Source organism: Aethalodelphis obliquidens, unplaced genomic scaffold (genome assembly GCF_003676395.1).
Source record: "Aethalodelphis obliquidens isolate GAN/ISIS:26980383/991018 unplaced genomic scaffold, ASM367639v1 scaffold94, whole genome shotgun sequence".
Lineage (NCBI taxonomy): Eukaryota > Metazoa > Chordata > Mammalia > Artiodactyla > Delphinidae > Aethalodelphis > Aethalodelphis obliquidens.
In genome coordinates, this window is record NW_020838038.1 from 4237200 (window position 1) to 4252892 (window position 15693).

Below are 15693 nucleotides of genomic sequence, written 5' to 3' on the forward strand. Positions count from 1 at the left end.
CTATATTCAATATCTTGTAATGGGGCTTCCCTGGTGGGACAGTGGTTAAGACTCCGTCTGCCAATGCAGGGGATGTGGGCTCGAGCCCTGGTCCAGGAAGATCCCACATGCCATGGAGCAACTAAGCCCGCGCACTACAACTACTGAGCCTGTGCTCTAGAGCCTGCGAGCCACAACTACTGAGCCCGTGCACCACAACTAGTGAAGCCCGCGTGCCTAAAGTCCGTGCTCCTCAACAAGAGAAGCCACCACAATGAGAAGCCCGCGCACCGCAACAAAGAGTAGCCGCCGCTCGCCGCAACTAGAGAAAGCCCACACGCAGCAACAAAGACCCAACGTAGCCAAAAATAAAATAAATAAATTTATACAAAACAATCTTGTAATAACCTATCATGGAAAACAATCTGAAAAAGAATATATATGTGTGTGTGTATGTATAACTGAATCACTTCGCTATACACCTGAAACAAACACAACGTTGTAAATCAACTATACTTCAATTAAAAAAAATACAAACCATATGGATAAGAACAAACTCTCCTTTGACCATCATCCCCAATTCTAGAGCTCTCCCCAGAGCTAAGCACTGTTATCAGGGTGGAAATCATCCTTCAGACTTTGTCCACACTATTCATTTTGGTTCACACAAATGGACTCATGCTCTCTGTACTATTTGACAACTGCTTTTTTTATTCATGAATGTCTGGAGATACTGTCATGTTTGTATGTATAAGTAGTTCTACCTTAAAAAATGTATCTCTAGGGTGATTCCTCATACTCCTCAGAGGATCAATGACCACTGGGGGAAAATGTTAGTGTAGAACTTCAGAGGTAGAAGAAAAAGGTCTTTTAGCCCAGCATTTTTGTTTTGTAAATGAGGCAACTGGGCAATGTTAAATGACTTGCCCAATGTAACTCAGCTACCCAGGAGCAGAGCTAGATTTGAGGGTAAAGCAGATGAATGAGTCTTTTTCCAGTCCTATTTCCATGGCATGTTTCTTCCTGCTTTAGGGTTAAGGGTTACTTTTCTCTAACTGCCTCAAATTCCTCGAGATCTAGAGTCTAAAGATGCATGCCCCCTTTCTGGGGATCAAATAGTGATAATAAAGAGTATTCAACTACACACTACTATATATAAAATAGGTAAACAATAAGGAACCTACTGTACAGCACAGAGAACTATATTCAATTATCTTGTAATAACCTATAACAGAAAAGAATCTGAAAAAGAATATATATGTATAAATATATATATATATATAAATCACTTTGATGTATACCTGAAACTAATACAACATTGTATACCAAGTATACTTCAATAAAAAAAAAAAGAATATCCAAACTGATGTGAAAAAGTAATTTAAGGGAATTCCCTGGAGGTCCAGTGGTTAGGACTCCACGCTTTCACTCTCGAAGGCCCAGGTTCAATCCCTGGTTGGGGAACTAAGATCCTGCAAGCCATTTGGTGCGGCCAAAAATATTAAAAAACTTATTTAAAAAGATTAAAAACCCCGACCTTTAAGATCAAATATATTGTCCTTTTATAAAACATCTAGGCATGTGCTAGTCTACGAGTAAGCAAAAAGGGTCTAATACCACTGAATCAATTCACTCAATTCTACAACGTGGATAGAGTTCAGAGGGAAATGAAATAAGGGAGTAGGCACTAATTTCAGTGTCCAAAAAGAATATTACAAAAAGACATTGGATTGAGAGTTTGTTAGAATATTTTTCTTGGCAATATTTTAATCTCTTCTGCTCAGTTCCTTCTCCAACATTTGGCTGATTCGTTCTGTACCAAAATGGTAGAAAAATAAATAAGAAGAGGTCCACAATATTTTGTGTAATCAAAAGGAAAAAGAAAAATGCTTTGAAAATATATATACTCCTAATTAATACATTGCTCTTACTTTGAAATCAATCTAAGGTTGTGATGACAAGAGGTACATTTCTCTTTTCAATGAAATGTCCTAGTTATTTATCAATGTGACAGCCTGTAGTTACAGGTTTGAAACCAATGACTACTAATACAAATAATCCACCATTATTCATCTTCGTGAACTTCAGATGGCCTGTTTCAGCTGATTTGCCAGAAGTTGCATAAGCTCTGACTGTAATGTGCATATATACACCTTCCTCTGAAGGCCCCACTGTGCAATTCTGTCTAAGGGTCTCGGATTCTTTTCCCAGGACCCAGCATGAAAAATTAACAGGATATACCCATTCCCTGGAAATTTCCTTTATGCAGTCAGTAACCTGACACGGAAGACCTTTAATAAATAAGGAGGACAGGGTTTCAATCCACACCAGGCAAACCTAAACATCTGCCTTTGCTTTCTGTTTTGAAGTTTTGATTTTTCCTATTGAAAAAAAATAAATCAAACCATCACAACTTTTGTGGTGCCAACAATTTCACTCCTTCGGTATGTAAAGAGCTGGGGCAAGGATAAAGCAAACTATGCATATGCACGACTATGAATGGATACATCTGGCTGTATCTAGGTGTTGCTATTTCAAATCTGACACAGCTGATGACTGTTTCTCTTGAAAATTTCTTCATTAGCGCAACATCTTATTTGAGGATACACAAACGTGGGAGGAAGTTGCCACAGTAGGAGGATCTGGCACATTTGGGGATCTCAGACATAAAAACAAGGAATTCCACAGTTTTCAGATTCACAGGCCAGTCTTCTGTAAATGAGGTTGACGATTTCTCTTTCGGAGCGATCTGAGATTTCTCTAAATATCCACTTTGTCAACAACTCTACCTACCTGAAAATCCTTGCTTTGCTTAGAGAAGACCACTATGATGTGAGAACATCTTTCCCAGGAGGAACATGACTTTGACATTCATTTACCTGTGCCAAGTTCACCACATGATCTCCTATCACCTGTCAGGGGAAACTCTCCTCTCATCTGAGCTTTAGATGTGGTCATGGGCAGAGAGGCTTAATCATGAATGAGGAACATACTGCACCATGAGGTGCAGGCATCAGGAAGGGGCTGGATAGCAGAGAAGCTGACCCAGGAGAGTTTGCTGGGGAGGAGTCCAGGAGAGGTGTCCACCCCAGAGGAGTAGCCGTGGGTCCTGGACACACTTATCCTGCCTTCAGGCACACAGCCCTGGAGCCCTGTTTCCTGGGTATGACTCCCAAGTCCCCACAACTTCTAGTCCTATGTCCTCAAGGCCATATTTAACTTCTGTTTGCCTCAGTCTCCCCATTTATAAAGCTGGGCTAAGAAGAGGGTACTTGTGAGGCTAAAGTGAGTGATCACATATCAATTACTAAGATTAGTGCCTGACATATATTTGGCCTGTGTTTGCTATTATTTTTAGATTTCATCACCAGAATGTTGAAAATCTTCTACTGAGTTAAAAAAATTTATTCCAGGCCATACCTCCAAACTTCTGTTTATGTTATTACTGAAAGAAAAAATATTCAATGACCTGGTTGTAGCGATACCTATGCTCTTGAATATGCACTGTATAAACTGAATTAATAATGACCAAAGCATATTCCTAATGACTAAAGAAGCTGCTTTCCAATGGGAACGATCGTTGAATTTTGATAAAGAAGCCATTGCCACTATTACTCCTATTACCAGTGCATGGTTATCAAATATTTAATAATTCTGGGCTGGAGCTAAGCCCTATATGTGAATGTTTATAGATTATATATGGATGATTTCATGTAATCATCAAAACAATATTATGGGCCAGATACTATTATGTATATTTTGTAGATGTGGAAACTGAGACACTGAAAGGTTAAATAGTTTCAGTCCACAGGCAGTAGGCTAGGGAGCCAGGAATCAAACCAAGGCAATTTGATTCCAGAAGCCACGCTCCTGGTAACTAAATGACTTTAGGTCCTTTCCTAAATTGACTGGTACTACCCAAGTCGGGTAGTACTAAAGTTTTGATTTCCTTAGAATGACACATAGCTGCTGTCAAATTAAGACCAAATTATCGAACAGTGTATTGTTAATACTAACATATGTTAGAACAGTAAAAAAAAACAAAACATACATCGACATTTAGGTTGCTTTTTCCTTTGGGTACAGACGGTGCATAAGGATAACTGACTAACTCCTCTTCTGTACTGCCACGTAGGGCCTAAACTTTCCCCCAAACAATGAACTCATAATAAAAGTTGCTATGTTATTACATAATACAATTTACATGGATACAAATGTATTTTATAACAGCATCTTATAATGCTGGATGCTAATTGGATGCAATTCTCTCATTTTTGTATGACTTTTCTTTGCACATAAGGGTGTATTTTTTGGCCATCCTTTAAGCAATGTGTGTTAAGACTTTAAGATCAATTTTTAAAAGAGACATGGCTGTTTATTTTACAGAGAATCAATCGATGCAGAATGGAAAGGACTGGGCAAGTAATACAGTGAATGACCCAAAGATAACTTTCTCTTGTATATAAATATTCTGGCGAAAGACTAAAGAAATGATTCTGCTGCAGAAAGGATAGTAACAAAATGAATGATTTTCAGATATCAAACAGAACACTGTGATGCATTTGAGGTTTCCAAGAATCAGGAAGAATTTGTTTTACCCACCCCCCTCTACTAAAGTTAGAGTTGGATGGTCAAAGAAAAACGTTAAGTTTTCTTGACATAAGAAATGTTTGGGGCTGACAGAAGTATGCAAACAGCTCACGCAGCTCTATGTCAAAAAAACAAACAACCCAATCAAAAAATAGGCGGAAGACCTAAACAGACGTTTCTCCAAAGACATACAGATGGCCAAAAAGCATGTGAAAAGATGGTCGACATCACAAATTATCAGAGAAATGCAAATCAAAACTACAACGAGGTATCACCTCACACCAGTCACGATGGCCATCATCAAAAAGTCTAGAAACAATAAATGCTGGAGAGGCTGTGGAGGAAAGGAAACCCTCTTACACTGTTGGTGGGAATGTAAATTGATACAGCCACTATGGAGAACAGTATGGAGGTTCCTTAAAAAAAGAAAAAGAGAACTACCATATGACCCAGCAATCCCACTACTGGGCATATACTCTGAGAAAACAATAATTCGAAAAGATACATGCACCCCAATGATCACTGCAGCACTATTTACAATAGCCAAGATATGGAAGCAACCTAAATGTCCATCGACAGACGAATGGAAAAAGAAGCTGTGATACATATATACAGTGGATCATTACTCAGCCATAAAAAAGAACAAAATAATGCCTTTGCAGTGACACTGATGGACCTAGAGATTATCATACTAAGTGAAGTAAGTCAGACAGAGAAAGACAAATATCATATGATATCACTTATATGTGGAATCTAAAAAAATGATACAAATGAACTTATGTAAAAAACTGAAACAGACTTACAGACTTCAAAAACAAATTTATGGTTACCAAAGGGGAAACGGGGTGGGGGGAGGGATACATTAGGAGGTTGGGATTAACATATACACACTACTATATATAAAAAAGGTAATAAACTAGGACCTACTGTATAGCACAGGGAACTCTACTCAGTGTTCTGTGGTAACTTATGTGAGAAAAGAATCTGAAAAAGAATGAATATATGTGTATGTATAACTAAATCACTTTGCTGTAACCTGAAACTAACACAACATTGTAAATCGCCTATACTCCAATAAAATTTTATTTTAAAAAGAAATGTTTGGGTTGATGTAGGATTTATAATTTCTAAACACTGGGCTACAACATCGAAAATGCGGGTTGCAAACACCTACCCCCTTGCATGCTTAAAGACAGTGTCTTCATTTCGATGTTGATAACACACTGTGGTTTCAAGAGGGAGCAAATGATCGAGAAGGAAGAGGACACCAGATTTACTCTGGCCACTTCTTCCTAATCCCTTTGATTCTTTAGCTTGCGGGCAGGGGTGGGTACGTGGAGGTGAGTTGCCCACTTACTGACACAAGTGTTTTCCCAAGGCACCGTTTTTTTCTCTGCACGGCATTTTTTTCTTTTTTACATTCACTTTTACAGGATTTCAGAGTCAAGAGGAGCTAGACCTTAAGGAATATGATTGAAATTGTGCTAATAACAGTCACAGCCTGAGCTAACTTTATTGAGCATCTACTATGTGCCCAGCTCTCTCCACCTATATTAGTTACCTCATTCAAATCTCGCAACGAACCTATGAGAGAGCTACCGGGAGGAATGTGGGCTCTCTCAAAGCAGAACCCGAGAGGAGGATTTGGGTGCAAGTGGTTTACTTAGGAGGTGGTTCCAGGAGGCTGAAGTGGGGGAAAGGGCACAGTGAGATGGGAAGGGAGAAAAGTCGAAAAGGTACCTCAATGGACAGGTAATCACTGTGGGTGAGTGGGGCTCAGTTCTGCAGGGGACATCTGGGAACCAGCATAGAACCCACTTCAGAACTGTTCCACTGCACAGGGGAAGCTGGGGGATTTACGCACAGACCCCTGGCTTTCACAGCTTGAGGACTGCCCCCAGGGGTGTACCTGCCGGGGGATGGGCACCCTCTAGAGGAAGCCACAAGGCCACGATGCAGACAGAATCCATGGCACCAGGGCTAGGGGCATGCACAGAACTGTCCACCCGCGTCATTGAAATTAGGGGTCTTCAAGGGACTGTGGCCTGGCCCCTTATGAGCACCCACCACAGGACCACCAGGAGCCCCATTTTGGATAGGAGGAAACTGAGTTTAGAACGGGGGAGCAACTTGTGAAAGGTCACAGCCAGTATGGGGCACAGCTCAGGTTCAAGTTCAGGCTTTCCTAGCCCCTGAGCCTGGGTTGCTGACTTTTACATCACACAGCCTGAGACAAGTGAGGCCGGAACAGACATGTGCAAATTTGGTGGCGTGAAGGAGCCCTTGACCACTGATCCTATGTGGAAAGCTGACTTATTCCATCTCTTCTCTGAGGGCCTCTCAAAATTATGGCATCTTTCCCCCCATCCCGCCCATGCAGAGCCCTGCACAGGCAGCCAGTCTCTCTCTCTTTCTTTGAATAAAGTTTCAGAAGGACACCACGGGTACATCTACACAGAGGGACAGAAACCATAGAATCAAGACTGAGTAGCCACTGAATCTCAACTCCAGCCCAAGGCGGGAGTCCCTCCTGGAGGCCCCGGTCCCCACTCCACGGGGTCCCCTGCTCCACTCTGAGATACACAGTGGGAAAATCTGTAAGAGAGAATGCAACCCCACCCACTGGCCTTCTTCGGCTTTGGGAAGGCAATTTTATTTTACATTCGTCAAGATATTTATAGGCACAATGTCTGCTTTTCAACACTTTTTTTTCCCTTCCAGGTTAAATGCTGCCCGGTTCTTTTGGCAGTTCTTCATAGAATGTGATTTCCAGACTCACTTTCTTTGCTTATATTCTTCTGTACATCATCTCGCCCAGCGCCACTGGGGTAGGGTGAACCTTTTATGGGTGTGGGGCTCAGTGTCCGTCATGGTGTGGACCATTCATTTTTCCCATCACTGAGTGGCTGCTCTGTTGTGACACTGGGAGCATCAGCCAGATGGGGGCACGGGATGGGATACAGGTCAGGGGACCGTTTGTGACCGTATTTATTGGAACATGTGGGAACGCTGCTAAGGGGCCTGTGAGAGAGCAGGGTCAGGGCAATTAACAAATCTAGGCACGTGATGAGCCAGTGCTAAAAGGCACATGATCAGAGGATAAACCTGGATGACTAAACACAGTGGGACACGGTTGGCCAGGGGAGGGACAGTGCTGTAATCGTTGCTGGCTTGTCTTGGTAGACATTCCTGGGTCTCACCATGATCTCTAGTTTTCTTCTCTTTTGGGATGCACAGCAGGATTATATGTATATTTTGCCCCTGATTCCAAGCTGAATTAAGTAAGAACTGGTGGGTGACTGTCCACACTTCCTTCCGTGCTGTGACAAACCCTACGGCCTCAGATTGATACCGTGGTATCATAAGATGGTGGGGCCTCTGTCAGCCTGGGTTCCTACGTGACAACACGGAGAAGAAACACCCTGACAACTCTCTCCAGATATAGCATGAGTGACAAAGAAACTGTGATTGCTGTTGTAACTGTGGACAGCACTGACATTTTCTTGTTATACATTCGCTGTATCGATTTCAGAGTTTACCACCTGATCACTGAGGAATTCAGCAGCAAGAACCACGGGACTCGGCTAGCCAACAAAAAAGTGAATACAGGCTTGAAGAGCATGATAAAGTGACATCAGCTCCATACTTGGTTTCGGTTGTGCGTTCTGGAAAAAGCCATGGTTAAAAACCTTCTGTGGTTCTGAGCCACTGACAACTCGGGATTGTTCGTCACTGCGCCATCACTTAGCCTATCCCAAGAGATGCATTTGCTCAGTGTCACTTGTCCTCAAATCTTATTTTCGGTGTTTGAAAATATGTCGTGACCAGAAGAACCTCCAGAATGCTTGCTGTAGTTTAAGTACCGTGCCTATGGCTTCTGTGAAAATTGGAGATGTGGTTTGACTAGCCAAGAAGACAAGCCTGAGACAGAGGTAAGTTTCCAAACACTGTGTGCACACATCTCACAGCCCCCCAACACACACCACACACACACACACACACACACACACACACACACACACACACACACACACACACACAGCGGGAGGAACAGGAAGTAGACATGGGGAAGTAGACATGGGGAATAGCAAAGACACCATGACCGAGTGGACTTACCAGAACACTGAAGTCCACTGCCAGCATATTCATCCTATATGGGCAATTGATGAGGAGGGTGTAATTTTCTCCAGGTGAGTATGGCTCAGTCTGCCTCAGCCTCCAGCTATGATTTATAATATCACTATGATTAATAGTATATTTAGGTTGATGGATGGTGACATGTGGTATAAAACTGATAGGGGTGCACTTTTGTCATGTAAATAGCGTCAGGCCTGTTGTTCATGGAATGCCTTGTGTTACTTCAGACGCTCAGAAGTGAAATGGGGAAAGTCCTACTTTTGTGACAAGAGCGATTTTCATGAGGGTGGATGCTGCTGGATTAAAGATTTTTGTTATTCTTTGTGTTCTTTGACCAGAGTATATTAGATTAATGATAATAGCCATTATAAGTAGTATTGATGTGCTGGATTGTTTTAGGAAATATTTGTTGGATGCATATGTAGCTTATGGGTTCTGTAGCTTATCCTGTGGGTGGATAAGGAATTCTGGAAGGAAGGTATCCTCACCCAAGGAGAGCAGGTTCCTATACTTCTCCAACATCACATCCCTGTACAATTCCCATTGATCTTGGGCCAGGCATTCTCTCTCCTCTTGAGAGAAACCTATGGCCATATCCTGGTATGTCAGCAGTCCCTGAAATTAAAAGTACACATGCCATGTGGCCACGGGAAGAGTTCATGATGTGACCCAAGAAGAAAACAGCAAGTTAAGAGAACTGGTTTTAATTTAGAAGAGTGTCTTCAATTATCTACATATATATATATATATATATATATATTTTTTTTTTTTTTACAAAGTAAGTTTCTCTATCTTATTTCTAACTACAAGAAAAGAGTATGGCATGTGATCCACAAAACCAGTATAGAGACTATACTTATCTGGAAAAGAAATGATAAAATGATGGTTTCAACACAGGCATATGCATATTTGATTGTTTTATTTATATCAAACTGGATAAAATGTGTGTATTTCTCAGACAGAAAAGACATGTCGAGGTAGAAATGAGCCTTTCAACTATCCATGGGTACACAAGTACACTGGGGAGATTGTAAAAGTGCAGATTGTGATTCAGTAGGTCCGGTGGGTCTGAGTTCTATTTTTTTAGGAAGCTCATTTTTAACTAGTGATGCCACAGTCTCTGATTCATTAACCACAATTGGGAATAACAGAGACATAATAAGGTCAGGTAAAAATTCATAGTTAACTTTGAACTTAAAGTGTTTTATGGATTTTACACCTTTAATAGAATACGAAGCACAGCAGCAACAATCATTTGTGAATATTTACTCTAGACCGTGTATCTTTCTAAATGTTTTGTGTAGGATTCCAGGAAAAAGGCCTGGGTTGCGGTCACAGTGGGCGGGGCCCCCAGGCCGGGCCGCCCATCCAGGACCCCCGTTGGGGCCCTGCGCTCCTGGCGGCTTCTTCCCCCGCCGCCCCCTCCCTCCCAGAAGGCCTCGGGGCAGAGCGGTCCCACCCCCTGCGCCTAGAACGGAGCCCGCGTTTCCGTAGAGCTTGAACTCCGAGCTTGAACTGCCGGCTCGGGGTCTCTTCCCTCCGCCGTCGCGGAACTGCCTCGGAGGCCGAGGGGAGGGCGGCCTCACTGAGGCTACCAGCTCTGGAGGGGCCCCGGCGGCCGAAGCCACGACAGTCGTGGGGACGGCGGGACGGGTAAGTGGGCGTCGACCCTCCGCCTGGTCCGGTGCCCGGGCGGCAGCGCAAGACCAGCTTCTGAGGGGCAGGGGTTCGCTGCCACCCGCCGCTGCTGTGCAGAAAGAGCGGCCCCCAGTGTCTGGTCCCGGGGAACTTCGGTCCCTCCTCTCCCCCCTGCCCTCGGCCTGGCTCGCGGGGCCTGGGGGGCGTGGGGAGGGGGTCGGCCTGAGCGTCCTGAGGGGAAACGGGGCAAGGGAGGCGCAGGGTCCGGCTGCAGCGTCAGCGCCCCTCCTCCCGACTGCGGGGAAAGCGGCTGAAATCTCCTCCCGAGGCTCGCAGGCCCCTTATTCAGCCAAGTCCCTCTGCGCTCCTTCTTTCCTGAGCTAAAGTACCGTGGGGGGGGGGGGGGGGGGGCCCGGGCAGGGGCCTGGCGCAGGTAATGGGGAACATCAAAAGGTGATTTTTAACTAAGGAAAACCAGCTCTCCCAACGTGAGGAATGTAGCGCTTTTCTTTGTATGCGAAGATGCCAGAGTCTGGGCTCACTGAAATCCTTCCTTTCATTTGCACCTCAGCTCTCTGGGGCCTGCATTCTGTATTTGCATATCCTGAGTTCCGTAGGGCCCGCGGCTCACACTGGAGGGCTGCAAGTGCTGACGACTGGGACGTCCTTTGTTTACTGAGATGGCAAGAAATATTCCATTTCTCACAGGCTCGAGGGGCAGAGAGTGAAAAAGTGTCAGAGAATCTCACTCAGCATGTACTTTGGTTTACATATAGGTAATATTTATACTTAACTGTGCTAATAGAGGTTCTCAAGTCCAATCAACTTGTACTACTGCCCTCTATGTATTAATTTCATCAAAATCATAAAATAAATGCCTATAGAATTGACTTAATCCATTTAAATAGGATAATGATTTTTAAAGGAAACATAGTAGAAATATAACAACAAAACCTTTACCACTGAAGGCTGGATCAGGAACAACCTAAATAAATGTTCCATTGTTAAAATATTGAAAGATGTGTTCAATAGAAATATCAACAAAAATGACAAATAATAAGGGCAGCAGAATGTTGAAATGTTCTACCTTTATCATTAAAGTGGCAGAAAATCATTTATTAGTAGGCACTGGGGGCAGAAGATGCCTGATTTTATATCTTTGTCATATTTGTACAGTTGTTTCAACAAGTAACTTAAAGACAAAATGGAAAAACAAGGAGGTTTGTGCCTGAGATCATGTTGTTGTGAAACCAGGGATGGCCACCTTGTGCCAGGTGAGTTAAGTTTACCTGGCAGGTAGACCGCAGAGCTCCTGAGAAGCAAGGGTTGGAATTTTTCTGCTGGTTGCCGCTTAGGTTCTGTGACTTGACTGATTGTGAGTCATGTTTCAGGAAAGACCTGATCACAGGAAAAGGGTGGGAATAGTGTGATTTGGGGAGCAGCTAACAACATTCATCACGGCTCATGGCCTGAATGAATTTTAAAGAAACAGGAAAACAAATGCTTCTTATGGAATCAGAGAATGTGAGGGCTGGACAATCCCACAAAATGAGGAACACCTGTCCCATTTTCCAGATGAGAAAACAGAGGCCCAGCAAGGTGAAATCCCTCACCCAAGTTGCACCCGTCTCTCCTCCCCACTACATGGTTCATGAAAGCAGGACTCTTCCTGTCGTGATCACTGCTGAACCCCAAAAAGGGCCAGGTATCTAGCAGCTGCTCCAAAAATTTTGGTTGACTGCAGGAACAATGCTGTTTCTTTCTTTCTCACTCTTATTCAGGATTGTGCCAAGAACTCCCCAGTTTGCAATGTAATTCTATAAATGTAAATATTAATTGAGTTTTGTTGTGATGAGGACTTAGGCTTTCAAGGTAACAGACTTGGTTCAGATCTTGGTTCTGCCACTCAATAGCTGTTTGGCTTTGGGAAAATTACTAAACCTCTCTGAGCTTATTTCCTCCTTTGTAAAGTGGGGATAAATGTATCTGAGCCAGCAGAGCACCTGCATGAGAGATGTGCACTAAATATTGGTCTTTCTCACTCTCCCACGCCATCTCTCTGTTCTTCCCAGAGAAGTTGTACAGAAGGATATAGTACTTTTTAAAAACAATTAATTAATTAATTAATTAATTTTTGGCTGTGTTGGGTCTTCGTTGCTATGCGCGGGCTTTCTCTAGTTGTGGCGAGCGGGGGCTACTCTTTGTTGCGGTGCGTGGGCTTCTCATTGCGGTGGCTTCTCTTGTTGCGCTTGTTGTGGAGCACCGGCTCTAGGCGCACGGGCTTCAGTAGTTGTGGCCTTCAGGCTCAGTAGTTGTGGTGCATGGGCATAGCTGCTCCGCGGCATGTGGGAGCTTCCCTGACCAGGGCTCAAACCCATGTCCCCTGCGTTGGCAGGCAGATTCTTAACCACTGTGCCACCAGGGAAGTCCGATATAGTACTTTATAAAGAGGGGTTTTAATTTATTTCAGATAGTGTACATTTTTCTTGTAGAAAAGATTATTCCACTATAGAAACATTAACACGCAATACCACTACAAATGCAGTATTCTATGGGTTAGATGTTATCAGTAATTTTATAAGTAATTGGGCAAAGGCCAAAGCACTAGGTACTGGGGAGTAAGAAGACTCAAATCTGGGGTGCCTCCCCACCCCAATTTCAAGAGCAGGGTGTGTTTTTCAAATCCGTATTTCATCTGGTCTTTGCTTCTCATCCATCCTCTGTGTCTGTCTTTCTCAAGAAGGCTCAGATCCTCTGCTTTCACACCATCCCGGCTGGCTGTGCCCCAGCTCCCGCCCTGGAACCTCTGCATGCCTGGGTGTGCCTGCTCTCCCTGTGCATCAACAGCTTTGCCAGGGAGGTGCTGTATCGTGCACTGCTCGCTGTACCCCAGAGTACCTAGACCCTTCTGGTACATGAAGTACACCCTCATCACCATGAGTGCACGCCCATCCCCTTACCTTATATCCTGCCTCTAAGCCAGGCTTGGGGGTGACTGCAGTGTGCGTTCAGCTATGTGAGCTGCTGGGATCGAAGTGAAGTTCCCAACTTTTGAAGTTGCAGTCTTGAGGGGCAGACAGTGATTTAAACTCGGGTCACCTGACTTAAAGGGGGAGGCTGATTGATTTAAAGCCAGGGCAGCTGACTTAAAGCCTGCGTCCCTCAGCTGCAGGACGAGACCAACTTTGGCGGTGCACGGGTTCGCTCCAAGCCAGCACTGCTGTTCAGGAAGAGCTTCCAGTAGCGCCTTAGTGCAGGGGGACTTGGTGCGTTGTCTTGCTGCTGCCCTCAGAGGGGGGCCGCCTGCTCTTCTGGAGGAGAATCAGGGACGGGGAAGTGCAGAGTCCCGGCTGGAGTTGCGGCACCCCTTGTCTGATGGCAAGGAAAGGGGGGCGGGGCTGTGTGGTGTCCTGGGGCTGCACTCACCAGGTCGACTCAGCCTCTCAGCCTCCAAACCTCCCCCCACACACCCCACAAGAGTCTCCAATAATATGTAATTGTGCCTTAGGTTCTCGGTCTTCAAACTCATACCCAGGCTCCCAGGTCCCTTGATTCATCCAATTCCTCTGTGCTCTTTCTTCTATTAGATACAGTCCCAGAGGGAGGGGCTGGGGGATGGGACTGGAGGGACCCTGGCAGCACTGGCCTCAGCTGACTAAAGAGATCTGGGGCCTGCGCTCTCACATATGTGCGAAGACCCTTAAGGCGGAATCGAGGGGGCCTTGCTGCCTCAAGTGATTATGGATCACCATCGGGTGGGGAGCACGCTGAGCCATGAGACTGTTAGGAGCCAAGTACTGTTAGGAGGACGTGTTCCTCCCTCGGCTTCAAAGACGTGGGTGGGCTACAGGACTCCAGTTCCCCTCCAGGCCTCCAGGTCCGACTGCACCCCAGCGGCCTTGCAGACCTGGCTTTCTGTCCCAGAACTTGCCAGGCTCCAGGAAGAATCCAGACTGCAGAGATGGTGCCTGAGTGCTCCAGCTTAAGAAGTGCTGTCCCTGGGGACCCAACAGTGGAGGGAGGAAGGGTGAAGGGAGTAGGGGGGTGGGGTAGGGAGGGGTGGCTGCCCTGGGAAACGTTGAGAGAGAAATATCGCCCCCCACAACCCCTGCCTCCTGCAACTGACCCATTGATGCCATAGGATCTCTGGGCCTTTTAGTCAGAGATGCCTCTGCTTCTTTACTCCTGTGTTCAAAACTATGCAAAACCAACTCTTCATCCTCTTGCTGCAATGCCAGGACTTTTAAAGCACTGTTCTTTTGAAGCTCTCGTTCCCTAAACTGCAGTTTGGAGCTGTCCCAGCTATTTAAAAGTTTTCTCCTTAAACTGAGCCTAAATCCTACTCTTTTGGGAAAACTACCTTCACCTCAGAGGAGATCGTCTTTTCTGTCCATTCCTTCTTTCTACTTCCCTCTTAAGAACCCCTGTGCTCAAAGAGCTTGGTGATTTATTTTTTGCTTGATGTCAAAAAGAAACCTTCCCCATGCACCCCAAAAAGCTTTCCTGGAACATAGGTGTTTCAAAACCATGACAGTGTTTTGCAGTTAGTATACCCTGGGTAGACTGCCTAGCAATCCCTCCAAGAGCCAGAGGTGAGCGACACCTTTACTTATTTGTTTGGATGCCCTTCAAGTTTAGGAAGGTCCCATTCTTGTGCCCCAGCAGATAAGACAGAGCCCTGGATGGCTGTAGCTGTGATGAGATAACTTCTGATGGTTTTATTTCCGTTACTGAGCTGCTGCTTCTAGGTTAAATTCATTTTATTACCTGTCCTGTGTGTGTGTGTGTGTGTGTGTGTGTGTGTGTGTGTGTGTGTGTTAAGCGGGCCTCTCACTGTTGCAGCCTCTCCCGTTGCGGAGCACAGGCTCTGGACGCGCAGGCTCAGCGGCCATAGCTCACGGGCCCAGCTGCTCCGCGGCATGTGGGATCTTCCCAGACCGGGCATGAACCCGCGTCGGCAGGCGGACTCTCAACCACTGCGCCACCAGGGAAGCCCTACCTGTCCATTTTTAAAGAAAGACTGAGAAAGTCACTGTAATAGGTCAGGAGTCTGAGCTCAGGGTTGGTCAAAGGTACTCACAGGGAGGAAGGTGGTTAAAAGTAGGTGGGTAAAATAGGAGGGCTGGAAAATACAGCCGGGACAACCGTGTTCACCGTGCGTGCTAATAAAGGCCAGAATCTCCTAATTTATCTCTGGTGGGAGATTCTGATGGTTTCACAGGATCAAACTCAAATCATATTCAAACTAGGGGGCTTCCCAGAGGGCGCTGAAGCACCGGCAGAGCCCACCTGCACTCCCACTTTGGCACTCCAGGATCAGAGTTGGGATTGGGGATGGGGTTGCTGTAA

At 45.1% G+C, this 15693-nt stretch overlaps 1 long non-coding RNA gene across 2 annotated transcripts in view; it reads left to right on the plus strand.

Annotated features, from left to right (window-relative positions):
- Window positions 1–10195: 10195 nt before the first annotated feature.
- The window catches only part of LOC113614341 (uncharacterized), a 33436-nt gene continuing 27938 nt past the window's right edge, over window positions 10196–15693 (plus strand). For both annotated transcript variants that reach the window (XR_003430593.1, XR_003430592.1), the window contains exon 1: window positions 10196–10359. This is a non-coding gene — a long non-coding RNA (uncharacterized LOC113614341). The remainder of the gene's footprint in view (window positions 10360–15693) is intronic.